The following is a 24068-nucleotide window of genomic DNA, read 5'->3' as shown; positions in this document are numbered from 1 at the left end:
ATGCTCCTAACCACATTTGACAGTTTGTACCAGCCCAAAATGTAACAGATGCCTACCCTAGGGATGCAGCTATGGACCATATTAATATTTTTAAATAACTGGTCTCAGCTATACACCTCGTGCAGGCATAGATACAACCCATGCAACCCCTATGGCTATGGGGCAAGGCGATGTGAAAGCCCTGGCTGAACTATCCCCTCATTATGCTGTTTATGTCCCCAGAGCGGGTGTTAGGGGGTGACAAACAAGTCAACTGGCATTGGGCCCCAAGGCTGCCTGAAGCTAAAGGAAACACAGCCTGCAGGTGAGCTTTGTGGCCCTCTTGCAAGTTTATGCCCTGGGCCTCTGCATGTCTAACATCAGCTCTGTATGGCCCAAGAACTCCAGAAACAAGTCCTTGATCAATTTGACGGAACTCAAAAGGCTGTCAAAAGTATTCTTAAATCAGTGGAGACTTTTTTCAGATTGCACTGCCCTTGCACATGGATGGACCTCCTGAAATTAACACAGAAGTCCTAATCTGGGTAACTCTGTTATTAGAACAAGGCAGCCAGCTGTTGGATAATCTGGAGCAGTTTATAACTTTCATGACACAGGTATGTTTGGGGAACTAGTTAGGGTACAGTTAGCTGAGAATAGCTGGAGAATTTTATAACAAGGAAACTATTTGATTTTGGACTATACCACTGAATTTCACAGCTGGGCCATATATGTTGAGAAGAATAAACCTGATCCCTATGAAGCCAGTCAGACCAATAAAAAATATACTGATATCACTTGAACTTGCAAAGATCTGGAGTCACTGGTGACCTTGTGATGGCAGATCAACCATCAATTTATTGAATGTCATTTAGTGACAAGGCCTGAAGCTTTTGGAACTTGGGAGATGAAACCAGAGAACTCAACCCAATCCCATCTTTCTCCAAAGCTCTGGCATTTTCTGCCTAAAGAATTGAGGCTGGAGATATACCTAATGTCCTTCCACTAGGGTTCTAAAATCTTGATTTTTCAAAAGACATTCAATTCTGAGCAGAGAATTGTACTATCAACACCTTTACTGCCTTTCACAGCTGTACCTGTACTATTTGGTATCTCACAGAAGTGGTCTTACTGCTGAAACTGGTAGGGTAGCTTACTAGGTTATACTAGCTAAGAAGTTAGTTTGTATTATACATTTGTGGGTCAATATAATAAGATGTTTTGTGTTGAATTAGTTCTCTGTATATTTAGGAAACATTGATTAAAATGTGGTGATGGTCAAGCAATTATGGGGGCACTTACTAAAATGTGTTAAGGGAATTTGTTTCTTAATGCGCTTTATATGGCAAAATTCTGTTATTTTACAATACGCTGCATACTAAAGAGATACAAAGCATGGATACTTGTAAAGCACCTCATTATTATGCAAATCAAATAGAAAAGGTTGCCGTGAACTTTGCAAGCTATTTGTAGAAAAATAACACCAGCTTTGAGCCGACATGATTCTTCCTCCCCATAAAATTCAGTCATTAACATGCAGCCTGATGCTCTGGGGCACCTCCTTAAAGACCCTGAACCAAAGTCGAGCTTCCTCCCCCCTCCCCATAGCCCCTCCAATCCCTGGGACCTACTGATCCTCAATCACTCTTGTCTCATTGGTCTCAGGGTGCAAAATGGCATTGGTTGACCACTAGCAGTAGTACCACAAGGCTACTACCTGAGCTGAATGGGGCAGGAGCAACTGGGAATTGCCAGTGGATATCAGAGAACCCCTGGTAGGTCCTGGAGGAGTGGAGGGCTTGGCTTGGGGGTCAGGGCAGGCAGGTTCATATAGGACTTTTTTCTTTTTTACGAGTCTCTTAAACATGCTCCTGGGAGACTCTGGCCATGCGTTTGCAGCCTGATGCTCCAGATACGCAAAATAAAATGCAGCTTGCAAGTTGGTTGCTAGTTGAATTATTCACATACTGCAGGAGTTACTAATCTGTGGTACTGAAATGAGATATTTTACTGCAGTTTATTTACCCTCCTATGTATGTAGTGCTCAAAGTGATTGTTGCAGATTTGAGACATCTTTGCAAATATTTAGGGTTTAAACACAATGCCTGCAGCACAAGCAATTCAGTAAAGTATATACTTCTTCTGTATTTATTTACTTATTTCAATTGGACCAGATGTCTCACCAGTGCTTTACAGGTGCGTTACATAAGCTAAAAACATTACATATAACATTACATAAAAGAAAACAAGTCTTTGAGCATAGAATTATTTGCTGACTTTCAAACAGTAAATTAATTGAGAGTAATGAGTCAAGGGATTTTTTAGGAAACCATCTATAAAGCAGAAAGAAGCCTTCTGTCTGATATTCTGAAAAGATAGTGGCATGTGCCTTGATAGGAAAACACTTTGTGACATCATTGTACATTGGGCTCTATTTTAGAGTATTCATTGTTTTGGGGCAATTAGAAAAGCGATTACTAAATCTAATAAAATCAATGTCTGAAAAGGAGAGAGGCCACCAAGAGGAACTGTACCTAGTCAGTGGGTAAGCTTGGTACCAATGAGTAGTATACACAGACTAGAGAACTGAATAAAAGGTTTAGCAGCAGGAAACAAACCACCTCAACTCCAACAGAGGGACAGAGTGCTGGAGGATGGGATTTGCCAGCCTTCCAAGACCAATGTATAGGCTAATACTAGCATGGCAGTCCTTGAAGAATCAGAGGAGATGAGAAACTGCCATGATTGACTCTGGGACATCTGCTATTTATGGCCATTACCTTTTCTGGGCTATACAATATTCCAATGCATCAGAAAGGAATAGCCATCATGGTGGAAACAGCTTCCTATTAGCCTCAGGACCAGTAATTGTGGGCCACAGACCTGTTCATAATAGCTACATCAAAGGACCACCAAGAGATGATTAGCTTTGACCAGAATTTTCTAGTACCCTAGGACTATCTGAATAGACTTCAATGGTCCCTGAATAATTTGGCTGCCAAGAAACTGTCTGCCCACAATAGGAAGAGAGGTTAAATAGAGGAGATTTGTAGCAACCTAATGAACACTACTTGGCAGCAGTAATACACAAGACAAATCTAGCAAAGTATTATAGAATACTGCTAAATGTGCACATAGTGCTAGATTCAGTAAATGGATCCCAAATTTGGGGCCAACACTTTACAAGACCGGAACACTGTACCAGTGATTTCATAGTAAGAATCCTGAAAGGTAACTTTAAAACAATACAGGAACATAAGACCTTTGAAGACAGAATGATTGAATATTTTGACACCCAACAGACAGGACTTAACAAAGATCTGGGTTTTCTAACCCATTATAAACCATAAAATTGTATTTCTCTGTTTATCACCCTCCTCTCACCTACCCACACCCATCCTGTTAGAATATCAATGAAATGCTTTGATGACCCCACGCATACCTCCTTCCCACCCTGTCAGACTGTCAAAGTAATGCTTGGATGTTTCACTTATATATACTATCTGCTACCACATTTGCTTATTTCCGATCTGACGAAGAAGGGCAACCTTCGAAAGCTAATCAAGAAATGTATTAAGTTATGTCCAATAAAAAAGGTATCATCTTATTTTCTTTTCCATGTTTTATTTTGTTTGATTTCTATTGATAACCAGGTACAAGAAAAAAATCAGCACTCAGTGCCATTCTATAAAGGGCATTCTGCGATGAGCACCCTTTAGAGAATAGCGTGGAGCGTTGATTCCCACAACTAAAATAAGGCACTGAGACTTACACCTGCTGAAACAGGTGTAAATCCTTGAACACCAATTGGGCACAAATCCCCCAATTCTGTAACACTGCGCATAACTTATAGGCATGCCCTTGACCCGCCCATGTTCCTCCCATAGCCGTGGCCCCCTTTTGGGTTACACGTGAGAGATTTTAAGTGTGATTCTTTATAGAATCACCCATAGGCAGTTGCATTCGCAACTCCAAATTCACACTAATTAACACCAATATTTTATCATTAGCAGCCAAATATTGAGTGTTAATGACTCATTAACTAATGCACTCAAAACTCAGGATCACAACCAAATTTGGGTGACCACAATATAATCCGGGGGATAGCATTTACATGTGTGAACAGTGTATTCATGCATGTATAATACAATCTTAACTCTTATGTTTAGGCACTAACTGCGCATTTTAGGAATTTAAGTTTTTATTTGCAACACCACATCTCATTTGGTTTTGTTTGTTTTTAATTATGTTTTTAATTTTGTTTAATTTGTAATTACTTTTCGTGGAAACATTTCATGCATTTTTGTACTTATAAATTTATTTGATGTCTTTTTTTAATTATAATTCATGCTTTCATAGATGTCTTCTACGTTAATATATCTATAATATTCTTTTATGATCATTGTTGTTTACAGTTTACAAACATATTTATGTTTTATATTTGGCTTTGTAGACTCCTGAAGAAGGCACTACATCGCCGAAACACGGTTGTGTCGAGTCGACCTGTTATAATAAACATTATACTTTTTTCAAATATACATCTCCCTTATTGATTGGAAAGAGCCTATCTTCCCCCACTCTTCTCTTTTTTCTTCCTGTACTGTTTCGTGGGGATTAAGTGCACCTCCCCACTTTGTGTGGCTTCCTTTTTTAGACAATATTCAGCCCCCGACAGGCAGGCCGGCTAACTGCCGTGATTGGCGCTGAGCCTAGATATTCAATGCCGGGCCATTTACGGTGACTGGCATTGAATATCCGAGGGTTTTTTTTAGCCAGTTTAAACTTAACCGACCAAGGGGGTCTTTGGTCTTTGTCACAGGCAGCCTAGCTAACTGCCTTGATTGGTGCTGAACCTAGATATTCAATAACAGGCCCTTTCCGGTGACTGACATTGAATATCCATTTCTTTTTAGCCAGTTTAAACTTAACCGATCAAAGGGGTCTTTCTCACGGGCAGGCTGGCTAACTGCCTTGATTGTCACTGAGCCTAGATATTCATCTGAAGCAGGACCCATAGGAATAAAATGGGTCCTGCTGCAGCTTACTCGAGCTAAACTTTAGTAAAAGACCCCCCCCCCCCCCCCCCAAGTTAATAGTCAGTACTGGCCAGTTTTAAGTTTATAGCAGCCAAAATAGGACTTCTATTTATGAGGTCCAATTTGGCCGTTAAATTTAGCCGGTGAAGAGCTGAATATTTGCAATATTTGCAGCTAGCCGGTTATATTGCATGATAGAGCCGCTATGCACTAAGCGCTAATATTCAGTGGAGGTAACTGGCTATCTTGCACTGAATATTAGGGCTTAGCTGGCTAAGTGCTATTTAACTGGCCAGGAGCCATTCTGGCCAATTAAATAGCGCTGAATATGGGGGGGGGGGGGGGGGGAGCAGTAAGGTTATACAGTCTGTGCCAGAGCTGGTGGTGGGAGGCGGGGATAGGGCTGGCCAGACTTATACGGTCTGTGCCCTGAAGAGGACAGTACAAATAAAAAAGTAGCACAAATGAATTTATCTTCTTGGGCAGACTAGATGGACCGTGCAGGTCTTTTTCTGCCGTCATCTACTATGTTACTATGTTACCCTGAAGTATTCACTAAGACATCAGCTGATGCTCTACCCTCCACAGGAACAATAACTGTCCCTGTAATCTGAAGCCAAAGAAGGGGTTGTCTTTTGGGAGGATATGCTCTTAGAAACCAAATTGGAAGCTCTGAAAGAGTATTTACGAGATAATCTAGGGAAAAAAGGATCCATTAGACCTTCCACATAGCCAGTAGAGTCCCTATCTTCTTGATCCCCAATGAGGCTCTCATTGGGGATCCATGCACATATTAGATACAATTATAATGGAAAGCTGGTACCTCTCCTGCAAATAAATTTGATTTCTCTGCATATTTCACATCTTTATCATCTAGAACTGTCAGAGGTCTGTAGCACAAATTCAAGAAGGCAATGACAGTATTCAGAACTCATTAAGGGCCTGTTTACTAAGCCGTGCTGTAGGCGCACTAACTTTTCGGCGTGCGCTAATGCTAGAGACACCCATATATCATGGGTGTCTCTAGCATTAGCGTGCACTAAAAAGCTAGAACGCCTACAGCATGGCTAAGTAAACAGGGCTCTAAATAAATCTGTGAAATGCTAGCCTAATTTGTGGTCCAACTACCTGAATGACAGAAATCAAACACATGCATATTTGAATCTAGACTGGTTCAGAAATGACATATATGCATCATTATAAAATATGAATTTAACAAATGGCATATTGATTTTCTGGGCTATATCATCCTTTATGAGCTGTATAAAGAAACCAGGAAGATTAGGGCAGCTTTCAAACAGGCACCATACAAGGATAACATAGTGGATAACATAGTAGATGACGGCAGAAAAAGACCTGTATGGTCCATCCAGTCTGCCCAACAAGATAGGAAACTCATTGTATGTGCTATTTTATATGTATAGCAGACCTTGATTTGTCCTTGCCATTTTCAAGGCAGACCATAGAAGTCTGCCCAACACTAGTTTTGCTTCCCAATTAACGGTGTTGCCACCCAATCTCTGCTAAGCTCCTGTGGATCCATTCCTTCTGAAGAGGATTCCTTTGTGCTTATCCCACGCATTTTTGAATTCCATTACCATTTTCATTTCTACCACCTCCCACGGGACAGCATTCCAAGTATCCACCATCCTCTCCATGAAAAAATACTTCCAGACATTTTTCCCCCCAGAGTCTGTCCCACTTCAATCTCAATTCATGTCCTCTAATTCTACCACCTTCCCGTATTTGAACATCGGTACCATATCATGTTAAAGTCCATTTTTTTCTTGGAAATGTTAATTTCTATCAGCGATTAATCAGGAGCCTTCTAAGCCTAAAGAAAGGGGTGTCATTTTGCTGCCTACAGAGGACACAGTAAGCATATGAATGACAGCACCACGAGTACTAGGTGCAGTTCTGGTTGCAATAGCTCAAAAAGTATGCAAAGAACCTGAGAAAGATCAAGAGAAAGGCAACAAAAACGATACAGATGAAACAGCTCCCTCATGACTTTGGAGAAGAGACAACCGAAAGGAGAAATGATTTTATTAAACGTCCATCGTAAGTAAAATGAACAAGCTAACAGGGATCAGTTATTTATACCTTGAAATTGGACATACCTTGAAATTAGTAAGTGGCAAATTTAAAACAAAGTGGAGAAAATATTTTTTCACTCATCAAGAAACCTGTGGAGTTTGTTGCCAGAGGACATATCAAGCCTCTAACTTAGCTAAAGGGGTTTGGATGAATTCCTAGAGACAGACTTTGGAAAGTTATCAAGTTTCCAAATATACTTATTATTTGTTATACTGCCCATTGGGTTCTGAGTGGTTAACAATAGCTAAATCTAAAGATTTAATAAGAGAGAACTCCATTCATACAGGAAGGCTTTAAAGAGATCGATAGATGCACAGTCCATTCTCTCTATCCACACCATCAATCCCCTCCAAGCCCAGCAGGGCCTTAATGAGAAGGATTATAAGAATGTGCCAGTTCAAACAAGAAAGCTTTCAGACTAGTTTTAATTCCATACAGCAATTCTTGGAATTTTATATGATTAGGAAGAGAGTTCCAAAGGCTGGGGCCTAAAACACTAAAGATTTATGTTTGATATGATTGTATTTTATTTGCATGTGGGAACAATGAGCAGTTTTTGTTGGCTTGACTTAAGAGCACGACCCAGAGAATAGGGGTCTAGTACTTGCGACAGAAAAAGGGAAAAGCTAGACAGCAGAATCGTGAGCCGATACGTCAAGCTCCATCTTTGGCCGTCTTCAAATCTAAGCTAAAAGTCCACCTTTTTGATGCTGCTTTTAACTCCTAACCCTTATTCACTTGTTCAGAACGCTTATTTTATCATCCTCACTTTAATATTCCCTTATCTCGTTTGTCCTGTTTGTCTGTCCTAATTAGATTGTAAGCTCTGTCGAGTATGGACTGTCTCTTCATGTTCAAGTGTACAGCGCTGTGTACATCTAGTAGCGCTTTAGAAATGATAAGTAGTAGTAGTATTTCTTCTTTGTATCACCACAAGGCTCCATTTTGAGAACCATTTTAGTTTATTTGTATTGGCTGTTTTTTCAATGCGGCTTTTGCCGAGCTATAAGAGGAAACCATCTGATCTCCGGCTTGGGTAGCTCTAGGTTCTGCAGTGTGCTGTAATTTTTGTTTCCCTTCCTTCACATATTTTGTAATCTGTAATTAACCTCCCTTATGGCTCCTGTCTGTCCATTGTCTCCACCTTCTTTCCTTGTTCTGCTATGTTTCAACAAGTAGCTACTGTAAACTGCCTTGAGGTGTTTAACAATTTGGAGAATAACAAAATATCTATATTAATAAATCCCACCTTGAACATTCTGAAGCTCACTCCAAGGCAGAGAAGCTCACTCCAAGGCAGAGAAGCACAAAAATCCTGTAGTCTTCATAGGCTAGGACCAGTCACCCTCACTCATAGACCCGCCCTCAGCCACGCCCCATCTGTACATAAAACGCTACCTCAACATTCTGAAGACAACCTGCTGAAGCCATCTGCAAAATCCCTAAACTGTTCGTAAGTTCATGGTGGTGAAGCCATCCAACTCACCATGTCTCTCTGCCTTCGAGGGCGGAACACAGAGAGTAAAGGGATCCATAAAGGCACCCCTACCAACTGGCAACCCCCTCCAACAAACAACGACCCAAGCAGGGGGAGTGTTTCCGTACTCCTCCCCCTGCCTAGGAATCGCTACAGACTGCTGGCACTCCCCAACCACACGACCACAAAAGCCACCCGCAACCCCCCCCCCACACACACACAAACAAACACATACACACACACATAAACACAAACACACACACATAAACACACATACACAAGCACACACACATAAACACACAAACACACACACAAACACATACACACAAATAAACACACACAAACGCATACACACACAAACACACACACAAACATACACACAAACACACACAAACGCATACACACACAAACACATACACAAACGCATACACACACAAACACACACAAACACACACACACACAAACACACACACAAACGCAAACACACACACACATAAACACACACACACACAAACATAAACACACAGACACACACACACACAAACACACAAACACACACACAAACACACACACAGACACAAACACACACAGACACACACACACAAACACACACAAATGCAAACACAGACACAAACACACACATAAACACACACACACGCAAACACACACACGCAAACACACACGCAAACACACACACACAAACACGCATACACATAAACACACACACACAAACACACACACACACACACAAACACATACACACACAAACACACACAAACACACACGCAAACACACACACAAACACACAGACACACGCAAACACACGCACACACATAAACACACACACAAACGCACGCACACACGCAAATGCACACACAAATGTACACATACAAACACAAACACACATAAACACATACACACGCAAACACACACACAAACATACACACACACACACAAACACACAAACACATACACACAAACACACAAATTAACACACAAACACACAAACACATACACACACACACGCAAACACACGCACACACAAACACATACACACACACACGCAAACACACGCACACACAAACACACACATAAACACAAACGCACACACACAAACGCAAACACACAAACACAAACACACACACATAAACACACACGCAAACGCAAACGCACACACACAAACACACACAGAAACACAAACACAGAAACACACGCAAACACACACACACAAACACACGCACACACGCAAACACACACATAAACACAAACGCACACACACAAACGCAAACACACAAACACAAACACACAAACACACACACATAAACACACACGCAAACGCACACACACAAACACACACACACAGAAACACAAACACAGAAACACACACACACAGAAACACACACACACACGCAAACACACGCACACACGCAAACACACACATAAACACAAACGCACACACACAAACGCAAACACACAAACACAAACACACAAACACACACACATAAACACACACACAAACGCACACACACAAACACACACACACAGAAACACACACACACACGCAAACACACACACACATGCAAACACACGCACACACGCAAACACACGCACACACGCAAACACACACATAAACACAAACGCACACACACAAACGCAAACACACAAACACAAACACACACACATAAACACACACGCAAACGCAAACGCACACACACAAACACACACAGAAACACAAACACAGAAACACACACACACACGCAAACACGCACACACAAACACACACATAAACACAAACGCACACACACAAACGCAAACACACAAACACAAACACACACACATAAACACACACGCAAACGCAAACGCACACACACAAACACACACAGAAACACAAACACAGAAACACACACACACACAAACACACACACACATGCAAACACACGCACACACGCAAACACACACATAAACACAAACGCACACACACAAACGCAAACACACAAACACAAACACACACACATAAACACACACGCAAACGCAAACGCACACACACAAACACACACAGAAACACAAACACAGAAACACACACACACACGCAAACACACACATGCAAACACACGCACACACGCAAACACACACATAAACACAAACGCACACACACAAACGCAAACACACAAACACAAACACAAACACACACACATAAACACACACGCAAACGCACACACACAAACACACACACATAGAAACACAAACACAGAAACACACACAAACACACACACACACGCACACACACACACACGCAAACACACACACATAAACACACACGCAAACGCACACACACAAACACACACACACAGAAACACAAACACAGAAACACACACACACAGAAACACACACACACACGCAAACGCATAAACAAACGCATACACACAAATGCAAACGCATACACAAACGCACACACACAAACACAAACACACACACGCATAAACAAACGCATACACACAAATGCAAACGCATACACAAACGCACACACACAAACACAAACACACAAACACAGAAACACACACACATAAACACACACATACACACAAACACACACACACACACAAACACACACACACATACACACACACATAAACACACACATAAACAAACACACACACATACAAACACAAACACACACACACATATAAACACACAAACACATACACACAAACACACATACACACACACACACACACATAAACACACACAAACACACAAATAAACACACACACATAAACACACACACATGCAAACACACAAACACACACACATAGACACACACACATGCAAACACACACAAACACACACACATAGACACACACACAAACAAACACACACACAGACACACACACATAAACACACACACAAACACACACACACGCAAACACACATACACACACACAAACACGCACACAAAAACGCACACATACAAATGCACACACACAAACACATATAAACACACACACACAAACACACACACACACATGCAAACACACACAAACACACACACATAGACACACACACAAACATAAACACACACACAGACACACACACACACATAAACACACACACAAACACACACAGAAACACGCACACAAAAATGCACACATACAAATGCACACACACAAACACATATAAACACACACACACACACACAAACACACACATACAAACACACACAAACAGCCTCAACGGTGCACCTCTAAGTGCCCCCCCCCCCCCGCTGCATCGCCACAATAACCTGTGCAACGGGGCATCAGAAAGCCCCTACCCCCTTCCCTCCTCGCCGCATCACCCAACCCTTCCCCCGCCGCTTCACCAAGCCCCTCCCCCCCCACATCGACTGCATCGCCACCCGCGACCGCTAATAGGCTGCTGCTGCTTCTATTCAGCAGCAGCAGCCCGTAAATAAAGAAAACAAACAAAAAAACAACCTCCTAAAACGCACCTCCGTGGAGAACCATCTCACATTGGCTGACGTCTCTGCAGCCGCTCCTCCTCTCCCCTCAACGTCAGTGCCCCTGCCGGTAGACCCCAGAGAAACGCCGAGACATCAGAGGGGAGAGGAGGAGCACTTGCTGAGACTTCAGCCAATGTGAGATGCTTCTCAACGGAGGTGTGTTTTAGGAGGATTTTTTTTTTGTTTGTTTTCTTTATGTACGGGCTGCTGCTGCTGAATAGCAGAAGCAGCAGCCGCCGGACACAGTTTGTATTAGTGGTTGCGGGTGGCGAGGGGGTTGATGAGGGGGGAGGGGCTTGGTGATGTGCCACGGTGGGGAGGGGGGGTCGGGTGATGCGCGAAGGGGGGGACAAGGGGCTTTCTTTGGGTGCTGCTCCGGCTGGGGGGGAAGGGGGATCTCGCTGGACATGGGTGGCTGGAAGGAAGCAGGGGGAGGGGAGGGGAGGGTCGCTGCATATGGGTGCCTGCAGGGGGGGCAGGGAACAGGGAGATAGGGATGGGGCTCCACACACCACATGGGTGCCTGCAAGGGGGACAGGGGATACAGGATGGACACTGCAGGGCGGGCAGGGGGACAGAAGGGTTGGTGGTCATCAGGGGGGACAGGTGGGTCGATGGACATGGCTGGCCACAGGGGAGGAACAGGGAAAAAGGAGAGGAGTGTCCTCAGACATGGGTGGCTGCACAGAAGAGGAGGGTCGCTGGACATGGGTAGCTGCAGGGGGGGGCAGGGGGACAGAAGGGTCGCTGGACATGGCTGGCTGCAGGGGGGACAGGGGAGAGAGGAGGGACGCTGCACATGCGTGCCTGCAGGGGGACAGGAGGGATGCTGAGGGGGGGCCTGAGACCACATGGGTGGCTTCAGGGGGAGCAGGGGAGACAGGAAGGACGCAGCAGGGGGAGAGAAGGGTTGATGGGCATGGGTGGCTGCAGGGGGAACACGGGGAGAGGAGGGTCGCTGCACATGCCTGGCTGCAAGGGGGCAGGGGAGAGGGAGGGGGCTCCTCACACCACACACGTAGTCACTCATTCTCTGTCTGCCACATACACTTGCACTCACACACTCACTGTCTTTGTCCCTCTCTCTCACACAGTGTCACACAGAAACACAAACACTGTCTCTCACACACTCTCTCTCTCTCGCACAAATACATACACTCTGTCTCTCTCTCTCTCACATTCTCTCTCTGACACACAGGCTCCATCTCTCACACACGCTCTTTCTGAAACATACACTCCAAGGAAAACCTTGCTAGCGCCCATTTCATTTCTAACAGAAACGGGCCTTTTTTACTAGTAAATAAATATTTTGATCCGTTTAATTTTCATATAATCAATTGTTTCTGAAATAACAATGAAGTAGGTGTCATATTGTAAATGCACCTGTATCCATGATAACTATAGTTCTACCTGGTTGTTAACATGATGCTGCTCTTAATTATGATAATTTGAACAGAGGCTAATGATAGAAAGCAGCTGAAGCTACTTTGCAAAGTTTGAGAGAGGCTATTCTCTGATATCATGGGTTATTGTCATGCTCTGGGTCACATGTTGATGTCACTTCACACACCAGGGGAAGACAAGACTGATGCTGATAGACCACTACCCAAAAGGTATTAATTTCTTTTCATGTACTGAAACTTAAATATCAGTGCCCAGACTTTTGTCTCTGATACTGATTTTGGGCATTTGGGAATCTCCAATGTTATCTCCTGAGACGACCTTTTCCTATATCTGAATTAAGGAAATGGAGCTGTCAAAACCCTACCGCTGTTTATGCTGCCAAATTCATTTTGTCCATGTGCCCTATTTACTAAACTGAAAGGCTGCCAAGAAAACAGCAAACAAATACTGCTGTTAGATGATACCCTGTACACATATGCTCCCATTCATGGAGTTCATAGGAAAGCAGACAGATTTAATTTTTTTTTTTTTTTTTTGGGGGGGGGGGGGGGGGGGAGGGGAGGCAGGTGAGAAAAAGTAAATTACTTTTAACATGACAAGAATTCCAGCTCTTATTAAAGCACATTGCAGGTTTTTTCTAAACATTAAGGGGTAATTCTATAATATATGTTCTAACACTGACACACCCAATGTTTAGAACATAAGAACATAATAGTAGCCATACTGGGTCAGACCAATAGTTCATCTAGTCCAGTATCCTGTTTTCCAAACAGTGGCCAAGCCAGGTCACAAGTACCTGGCAGAAACCCAATTAGCAGCAACACTCCACGCTACCAATCCTGGGGGAAGCAGTTGCCTCAATAGCAAACTATGGACTTTTCCTTCAGGAATTTGTCCAAACTTTATTTAAATCCAGATATGCTAACCCCTGTTATTACATCCTCTGGCAAAGAGTTCCAGAGCTTAACTATTTGTTGAGTGAAAAAATATTTCCTCCTATTTGTTTTAAAAGTATTTCCATGCAACTTCCGAGTGTCCCCTAGTCTCTGTACTTTTGGAACGAGTAAAAAATCGATTTCTACTCATTCTACACCACTTAGTTCATATCTTCCCTCATCCATCTCCTTTCCAAGCTGAAGAGCCATAATTTCTTTAGCCTTTCCTCATACAAAAGGAGTTCCATCCCCTTTTTGGTCACTCTTCTTTGAACCTTTCCTAATTCCGCTATATCTTTTTTGAGATACAGCGACCAGAACTGAACGCACTACTCAAGGTGTAGTCACACCATGGAGTGATACAAAGGCATTACAGTATTTTCTGTCTTACTCACCATCCCTTTCCTAATAATTGCTAGCATCCTGTTTGCTTTTTTGGCTGCTGCCGCACACTGAGCAGAAGATTTCAGCGTGTTGTCTACACCACCACCCAGATCTTTTCTTGAGCGCTGACCCCCAAGGTGGACCCTAGCATCAGGTAATCATATTTCAGATTATTCTTTCCAATGTGCATCACATTGCATTTGTCCACATTAAATTTCATCTGCCATTTCGATGCCCAGTCTTCCAATTTCCTAAGGTCTTCCTGCAATATTTCACAGTCCGCTCGTGTTTTAACAACCTTAAATAGTTTTATATAATTTGCAAATTTAATCACCTCACTCGTCGTTCCAATTTCCATATCATTTATAAATATGTTAAGTAGCACTGGTTCCAATACAGATCCCTGCAGCACTCCACTGTTCACTTTCCTCCATTGAGAGAAATGACTATTTAACCCTAACCTCTTTCTGTCCAATATCCAATTTCTAATCCACACCAGAACCTTGCCTCCTATCCCCCATGACTGTTTAATCTTCTCAGGAGTCTCTCATGAGGAACTTCCTGAAAATCTAGATATACTACATCAACTGGTTCACCTTTATCCACATGTTTATTGACACCTTCAAAAAATTGGTGAGGCAAGACTTCCCTTGGCTGAACCCATTAAACCAAGTTTGTCTATGTATTCTGAGTAGAGAGGTGTGGTAGCCGTGTTAGTCCACTTTTAAAGGTAATCAATAGAAATAAAAGAAAATAAAACATCGAAAAGAAAATAAGATGATACCTTTTTTACTGGACATAAGTTAATACATTTCTTGATTAGCTTTCGAAGGTTGCCCTTCTTCGTCAGATCGGAAATAAGCAAGTGTTGGTAGATGACAGTATATATAAGTGAGACATCAAAGTATTTCAGTAACAGTCTAACAGGATAGGGTTTAGACCAGGAGATATGCATGGGAACATCAAAGCATTTCAGTGACAGTCTAACAGGATGGGGGTGGATAGGTGAGAGGAGGGTGACAAACAGAGCTGGTTTATAATGGGCTAGAAATCCCAGATCTTTGTTAAGTCCTGTCTGGTGGGTGTCAAAATATTTAATCATTCTGACTTCAAAGGTCTTACGTTCCTGTATTGTTTTAAATTTACCTTTCAGGATTCCTACTATGAAATCACTGGTACAGTGTTCTGGTTTTGTAAAGTGCTGCCCCACAGGAGTGGAATCCTGGCTGGCACTAGCATTTTTCATGTGATGTCTATGTAAATTAAATCTTGACTTTAGCATCTGGCTTGTTTCTCCAATATAGTGTAGATACATACCTGTAGCAGGTATTCTCCGAGGACAGCAGATTGTTCTCATGATTGGGTCGGTGTCTGCAACGGCCCAGGAGACCTGCAAATCCCTAGCAAAAACCAAAAACTTCTCGAATGCACCTGCGTGCAGGCAGAGCGAACCGCGCAAGCTCGAACGACTTCCCGCCCGTGGCGCGAGCGTGTCCTCTCAGTTTAATAAAAAGCAAAACAGAGAATAGAACAACTCCAAAGGGGAAGAGGGAGGGTTTGTGAGAACAATCAGCCTGCTGTCATCGGAGAATACCTGCTACAGGTGTGTATCAACACTCCAAGGACAAGCAGGCTGCTTATTCTCATGATTGGGGTATCCCTAGCCCCCAGGCTCACTCAAAACAATGAACATTGGTCAATTGGGCCTCGCAATGGCGAGGACATAACATAGATTGAACTAAAAGGAAACACAACTAAGTGAAAGTGCAGCCTGGAACATAACATAAATGGGCCTAGGAGGGTGGAGTTGGATTCTAAACCCCGAACAGATTCTGCACCACCGACTGCCCAAACCGACTGTCGCATCGGGTATCCTGCTGAAGGCAGTAGTGAGATGTGAATGTGTGGACTGGTGACCATGTTGCAGCCTTGCAAATCTCTTCAATGGAGACTAAGTGAGCCACCAATGCAGCCATGGCTCTAACATTATGAACCGTGACATGGCCCTCCAGACTCAGCCCAGCTTGGGCATAAGTGAAGGAAATGCAATCTGCTAGCCAATTAGAGATAGTGTGTTTTCCGATGGCGACTCCCTTCCTGTTAGGGTCAAAAGAAACAAACAACTGGGCGGACAGTCTATAGGGCCAATGCTCTCTTACAGTCCAAGGTGTGCAACTTATCCTCACCAGGGCGGGTGTGTGGATGGGGTAAAAATGTTGGCAAGACAACTGACTGGTTCAGATGGAACTCCGACACCATGTTCGGCAAGAACTTAGGGTGAGTGCGGAGGACTACTCTGTTATGATGAAACGATATAAGGTGCATGCACTACCAGGGCTTGGAGCTCACTGACTCTACGAGCCGAAGTAACAGCCACCAAGAAAATGACCTTCCAGGTCAAGTACTTCAGATGGCAGGAATTCAATGGCTCAAAAGGACCTTTCATCAGTTGGGTGAGAACGACGTTGAGATCTCATGACACTGGTGGAGGCTTGACAGGGGGCTTTGACAAAAGCAAACCTCTCATAAAATGAACTACTAAAGGCTGTCCAGAGATAGGCTGACCTTCTACACGTTGATGGTAAGCACTGATTGCACTAAGGTGAACCCTTACAGAGTTGGTCTTGAGACCAGACTGACAAGTGTGGAAGGTATTCAAGCAGGATCTGTGTAGGACAAGAAAGAGGATCTAGGGCCTTGCTGTCACACCAGATGGCAAACTTCCTCCATTTAAAAGAGTAACACCTCTTTGTGGAATCTTTCCTGGAAGCAAGACTCGGGAGACACCTTCTGAAAGACCCAAGGAGGCGAATTCTAAGCTCTCAACATCCAGGCCATGAGAGACTGGAGGCTGGGATGTAGAAGCGACCCCTCGTTCTGGGTGATGAGGGTTGGAAAACACTCCAATCTCCACGGTTCTTCGGAGGACAATTCCAGAAGAAGAGGGAACCAGATCTGACGGGGCCAAAAAGGCGCAATCAGAATCATGGTTCCACGGTCTTGCTTGAGTTTCAGCAAAGTCTTCCCTACTAGAGGAATGGGAGGATAAGCATACAGAAGGCCTGTCCCCCAATGAAGGAGAAAGGCATCTGACGTTAGCCTGAAGTCTGGAACAGAATTGATGGACTTTGTGATTGATCTGAGTGGCAAAAAGATCCACCGAGGGGGTGTCCCACACTCGAAAGATCTTGTGAACGGCCATGTTTAGCGACCACTCTTGAGGTTGCATGATCCTGCTCAACCTGTCGGCCAGTCTGTTGTTTACGCCTGACAGATATGTGGCCTGGAGAAACATGCCGTGATGGTGCGCCCAAAGCCACATCCTGATGGCTTCCTGACACAAAGGGCGAGATCCGGTGCCCCCCTGCTTGTTGGTGTAATACATAGCAACCTGATTGTCTGTCTGAATTAGAATGATTTGATTGGACAGCCGATCTCTGAAAGCCTTGAGAGCGTTCCAGATCGCTCGTAATTCCAGGAGGTTGATCTGAAGATCCTTTTCCTGAAAGGACCAAGCTCCTTGAGTGTGAAGTCCATCTACATGAGCTCCCCACCCCAGGAGGGATGCATCCGTTGTCAGCACTTTTTGCGGCTGAGGAATTTGGAATGGACGTCCCAAGGTCAAATTGGATCGAATGGTCCACCACTGAAGGGAACTGCAAAAGTCGGTGGAGAGATGGATCACATCCTCTAGATCCCCTGTGGCCTGACACCACTGGGAAGCTAGGGTCCATTGAGCTGATCTCATATGTAGGAGTGCCATGGGAGTCACATGAACTGCAGAAGCCATGTGCCCTAAGAGTCTCAACATCTGCCGAGTTGTGCTCTGTTGAGACGCTCGAGCCAAGGATACTAGGGCCATGAGATTGTCTGCCCTTGCCTGGGAAAGATAAGCTCGAGACGTCTGTGTGTCCAACAGAGCTCCAATGAACTCCAATTTCTGAACCGGGACAAGGTGGGACTTGGGATAATTGATTACAAACCCCAGTAGCTCTAGAACTCGAATAGTCATCCACATGGACTATAGAGCGCCTGCCTGAGGTGCTCTTCACCAGCCAATCATCAAGATAAGGGAAGACATGCACTCCCAGTCTGCGTAGCGATGCTGTGACAACTGCCAGGCACTTTGTGAAGACCCTGGGCGCAGATGCGAGGCCAAAGGGAGTACACAGTACTGAAAGTGCCGAGTTCCCAACCGAAATCGAAGATACTTCCTGTGAGCTGGGAGTATCAATATGTGTATGTAGGCATCCTTCAAGTCCAGAGAGCATAGCCAATTGCTTTCTTGAATCATGGGAAGACGGGTGCCCAGGGAAACCATCCTGAACTTTTCTCGGACTAGGAATTTGTTCAGGGCCCTTAAGTCTAGGATGGGACGCATCCCCCGTTTTCTTTTGCACAAGGAAGTACCTGGAATAGAATCTCAGCCCTTCTTCCCATGGTGGAACGGGTTCGACCACATTGGCCTTTAGAAGGGCGGAGAGTTCCTCTTCAAGTGCCTGCTTGTGCTGGGAGCTGAAGGATTGAGCTCCAGGTGGACAATTTGGAGGCATGGATTCCAGATTGAGAGTTTATCCTAACCGAACTATTTGAAGAACCCACCTGTCGGAGGTTATAAGAGGCCACCTTTGGTGAAAAAATATCAACCTCCCTCCGACAAGTCGTGCGGCACGGACACTTTTTCTGAGGCTATGCTGCTCTGGAGCCAGTCAAAAGCCCGTCCCTTGCTTTTGCTGGGGAGCCACAGGGGTCTTAGTCGCACGCCGTTGATGGGAACGAGCGTGCTGGGACTGAGACTGGACAGGCTGCCAAGAAGCAGAAGTGTACCTACGCCTATTGTAGGAATAGGGAGCACTCCTCTTCCCTCCAAAAACCCTCCTAGATGAGGAGGTGGTAGCAGAAGACACCCGGCGGGAGAGAGAATCCACAGCATCATGGTGCTTCTTGATCTGATCAACCATGTCCTCTACTTTTTCTCCAATAAGATTATCCCCCCGTCAAGGAACATCCGCCATTCGCTGCTGGGTCTTATGATCCAGGTCAGAGACACGAAGCCATGACAGTCTGCGCATCACTATACCTTGAGCAGCTACTCAGGATGCCACATCAAAAGTGTCGTAAGTACCCCTGGCCAGGAATTTGTGACACGCCTTCTGCTGCCTGACCACCTGGTGAAAAGGTTCAGCAAGCTCTGGAGGAAGCGCTTCAACCAAACTGGACAGTTGCCTCACCAAGTTCCGCAAGTGGATGCTCGTGTAGAGCTGGTATGTTTGGATCTTGGCTGCAAGCATAGCGGCCTGATACGTCTTTCTCCCAAAAGAATCCAAGGTCCTAGACTCTCTGCCTGGGGGCGCCGAGGCATAGTCTCTAGTACTCTTGGCTCTTCTGAGAGCAGAGCCCACCACCATGGAATCGTGAGGTAGTTGCGCCTTCATCATAACTGGTTGTCCATGGACTCTCTACTGGGACTCAGCTTTTTTGGGGACTACTGGATTAGATAGAGGGAACGACCAGTTTTGCATAAGAACTTCCCTGAGTGTGTTATGCAAGGGGGCCGTTGCAACCTCTGCGGGCGGAGGATAGTCCAAGACCTCGAGCATCTCGGCCCTGGGCTCATCCACAACATCCATAGGAAAGGGAATATCCTTAGACATTTCCCGTACAAAGGAGGAAAAAGAAAGACTCTCAGGGGGAGACATCCTTCTTTCAATAGGCGGACTAGGATCAGAGGGGAACCCATAGGACTCTTCTTCAGAAAAGTACCTGGGATCTTCCTCTTCCTTCCACGAGCACTGATCATCGGTATCAGACAAAAGCTTTCTAAGAGCAGCCCGAACCTGAGCCTGTCTCGATGCCGAGGAACAACAGCCTCGAGGGGGATGTCGAGAAGTCAACTCCTGCCTGGAATGCAGCGAAGCTTCCTCCGCCAACGCCGAATCGACCCCGGTGGCGGCTGACGCAGATGCTGCAAGTGGCACCGAGGACAGGGACCTCACCACAGGCGAAGGCCCAGATGCCGCTTCCACAATCGATGCAGAAGGCGCAAGCACCCCTGGCACCAACGCAGACTGGCGCAGCAATCCTTCCAGAAGCTCTGGAAGAAGGGCCCTGATGCGCTCATCGAGAGCCTCCATTGGGAAAGGCTGCGGGGCCGGTGTAGTAGCCGGTGGCAGAATCTGAGGGGGCTCGAGAGCCGGTACCAAGCTGCCAGAAGACCGACGCATCGGCACCTCCTGTAAAGAGGGTGAGCGGTCCTCTCGGCGCCGACGCTTCTCGGGTGCCGATTCCCTCGGCTCCCCGGAGCTCTCGGTACCGTGCATGGAAGGAGAACAATGACTGTGCTTCTTAGCCTTCGCTCGACGCCCGTCATCGAGACTCCTTGGTACCGAACAGGAGGACGTGGAATTCTCACGCCTCCTCGGGGCCGAGTCCAACTACGGTCGGTCCCGGGGGGCCTGCATAGCAGTAGGCCTCGAGACAGGTGGAAACCCACTCGATGCCTCGCTGCTCCCAGTGCGATGTGGTCATTCGGTAGCCATTACCTGCGCTCTCAAAGTCGATGCTTCCCTCGACGTCGACACTGCCAACCTCGGTACTAATGTCGATGCAGATGTCGAAAGACCGGACTGATCAGCAAAAAGTCTTTCACGTTGAGCCTCCCGAGACACTTGGGTCCGTTTTTTCATTAGAGAGCACAGCTTACAAGCAAGCTGGCAAATGTTCGGGCCCAAGGCACTGGAGACACCACACGTGGGGGTCGGTACCCGAGATGGTCCAGTTGCAACGAGTACAACGCTTGAAGCCGCTGGGAGTCCTCGATGACATGGAAGGAAAAACGGTGGCTGCGAAATTAAAGGACTCGATCGTGCCAGATAAAAAGGCACAAAAAAGGAAAAGAAGACCCGGCCGAGCAACCTAAAAGGCGTCCGCAACAAAAAAAGGAAGAAAACAAAGAAGTGACAAAAACTAAGAAATAAGGGGAAAAACTTTTTTTTTTAAATATTGTAAAAAGCTACTAAGAGAAAGAAAGAAAGGGGGAGCGATAAACGCTAAATAACGTCTCCTGAGCCGAAAAACTGAGCGCAGTGAAAAATACGTGTCACTCAATGATCGCGGACAAAAAGAAACTGAGAGGGCACGCTCGCACAGCGGGTGGGAAGCCATTCGCGCATGCGCGGTTCGCTCTGCCCGCGCACCGCTGCATTCGAGTTTTTGTTTTTTGCTAGGGATTTGCCGGTCTCCTGATTAGCTTGTGTTTTAAGTTGGGTGGCTGTCGGAAAGCCAGCACTGGTGGGGATGGGAATATCTCTATGTATTCTGTGATTTTATTCTTTATAATAGTTTCCACTATTTTGCCTGGCACCAACGTCAGGCTTACCAGTCTGTAATTTCCTGGATCACCCCTAGAATAATGGCATTTATGTACGTGTACACATATGCATATAACTGCCAAAATTATGCCTAAGTGCTAGTCCTTTACTACCCGTAGAGGAGTGGCCTAGTGGTTAGAGCACAGGTCTTGCAATCCAGAGGTGGCCGGTTCAAATCCTTGCTCCTTGTGATCTTGGGCAAGTCACTTAACCCTCCATTGCCTCAGGTACAAACTTAGATTGGGAGCCCTCCTGGGACAGAGAAATATCCAGTGTACCTGAATGTAACTCACCTTGAGCTACTACTGGAAAAGGTGTGAGCAAAATATAAATAAATAAATAAACAAACTATAGAAATAAACAAAGCAGATCAGTAATAGGTACATCCATACTTTATTTGAAGAGCAGCAAACCTAGTATATCGCCCGCTTAACTTACATAGTACAGATCTGCAATCAGGACACAGGTACCAGCTCTATGGCTGGCGCTAAGTACTTGTGCCTAAATATTCAGCATGTATATACCCGGTTATGACAGGAACCTACTTTCCTATAAAGCATGGGCTCCCACTGCATGCTCTCCAGGTGCCTATTAAAGGCACCCAGTTATAGAATTGCCCTTTACTTGGATGGGACAATGCAAGAAGCATTACTGTGGTTAGTGTACCTTCAATGTCTATGTCTGAAACTTCTCTACCCCTGACGCAGCTTCGGCGAAACGAGGGGCCCCTTGTTGGGCATTTCAGCCTGTACTGGCTGGACTGCATGCACACATTGAAGACTTCACAGCTACATTAAGTTTGTGTTGTGCATATCGGACTAGTGGAGGAGTGGCCTAGTGGTTAGGGTGGTGGACTTTGGTCCTGGGGAACTGAGTTCGATTCCCTGCACAGGCAGCTTCTTGTGACTCTGGGCAAGTCACTTAACCCTCCATTGCCTGCCGCATTGAGCCTGCCATGAGTGGGAAAGCGCGGGGTACAAACGTAACAAAAATAAAAAAATAAAAAATCATGCCTATAAAACTGAGTCTGACGTCCTGCACGTACAACGTGCAGCGACATCAGACTCCGAAACTGGATTGCAGCTCTTTGAATGAACAGCACACCACTGAGGACGAAGAAGAACAGAAGACCCCGCCAGCTGAAGGAATATTTTTAAAGGCAGGAGGAAGCGGACGTCGGCTGGCGGGGGTTTGGGGTCCCCAGCCAGCAAAGGTAGGTGACGGCGTCAGGGGGGGGTCGGCAATGGTGGCGGCAGGGGGGTCAGTAATGGCGGCAGCGGGGGGGGGGGGGCTATAATGTGCCCCCTCATTCTGGCCCTGGCCCCCCCCTACCGCTGAACCTCAGATACGCCCCTGCCGTGACTCCTAACATTATAGAATAAGCTTAGACAGTTCTGTGTGTAAATTCTAATACCAATTAACGTGAATAACTGTTGTATCAGTGCTGATTGGCTTGCTAACTAATTAGGTTGCACAAACAAATCCAGAATACAACTGGATCTGAATGCAACTTAAGTTGTGCTATACAGAATCCGGGGGATCATATGGTCTTTTGTGTTTCAGACTACTCTTCCCAGTGCTGTTGTCCTTTGTAGTCATACTTTTTTTGTTTGACGTACTGTGACCATACACATTGTTGTGATAGAGTTTTTTTTATGCTGTTTGGTTTTTTTCTCCATCTGAATTATGTTGTTTGGTATTGACAGTTATTTGCCTGTGATCTGCTGTAGTCCCTGTTGTAGAAACTTTTGTCTCAGAAAGGGTGTTCAGCTTTGAGGCTATACTTCCTGTCTTTTTTTTCATCTGAGCTTATTTTTGCATTATATTTGTGTATGTCACATGTATGCCAGCAAGTTGAGCAGGAAAATTTGGTTTCTGATTGTATGA

General features: G+C 45.1%; 1 protein-coding gene across 8 annotated transcripts in view; it reads right to left on the bottom strand.

Moving 5' to 3' along the window:
• The window catches only part of PBRM1 (polybromo 1), a 242852-nt gene that overhangs the window by 16087 nt on the left and 202697 nt on the right, over nucleotides 1-24068 (bottom strand). The gene's annotated exons all lie outside the window — the stretch shown is intronic.

This window comes from Microcaecilia unicolor, chromosome 6 (assembly GCF_901765095.1).
Source record: "Microcaecilia unicolor chromosome 6, aMicUni1.1, whole genome shotgun sequence".
Classification (NCBI taxonomy): Eukaryota; Metazoa; Chordata; class Amphibia; order Gymnophiona; family Siphonopidae; genus Microcaecilia; species Microcaecilia unicolor.
The sequence above is the reverse complement of the archived record's forward strand: the minus strand, read 5'-3'. Positions and strand labels throughout refer to the sequence as shown.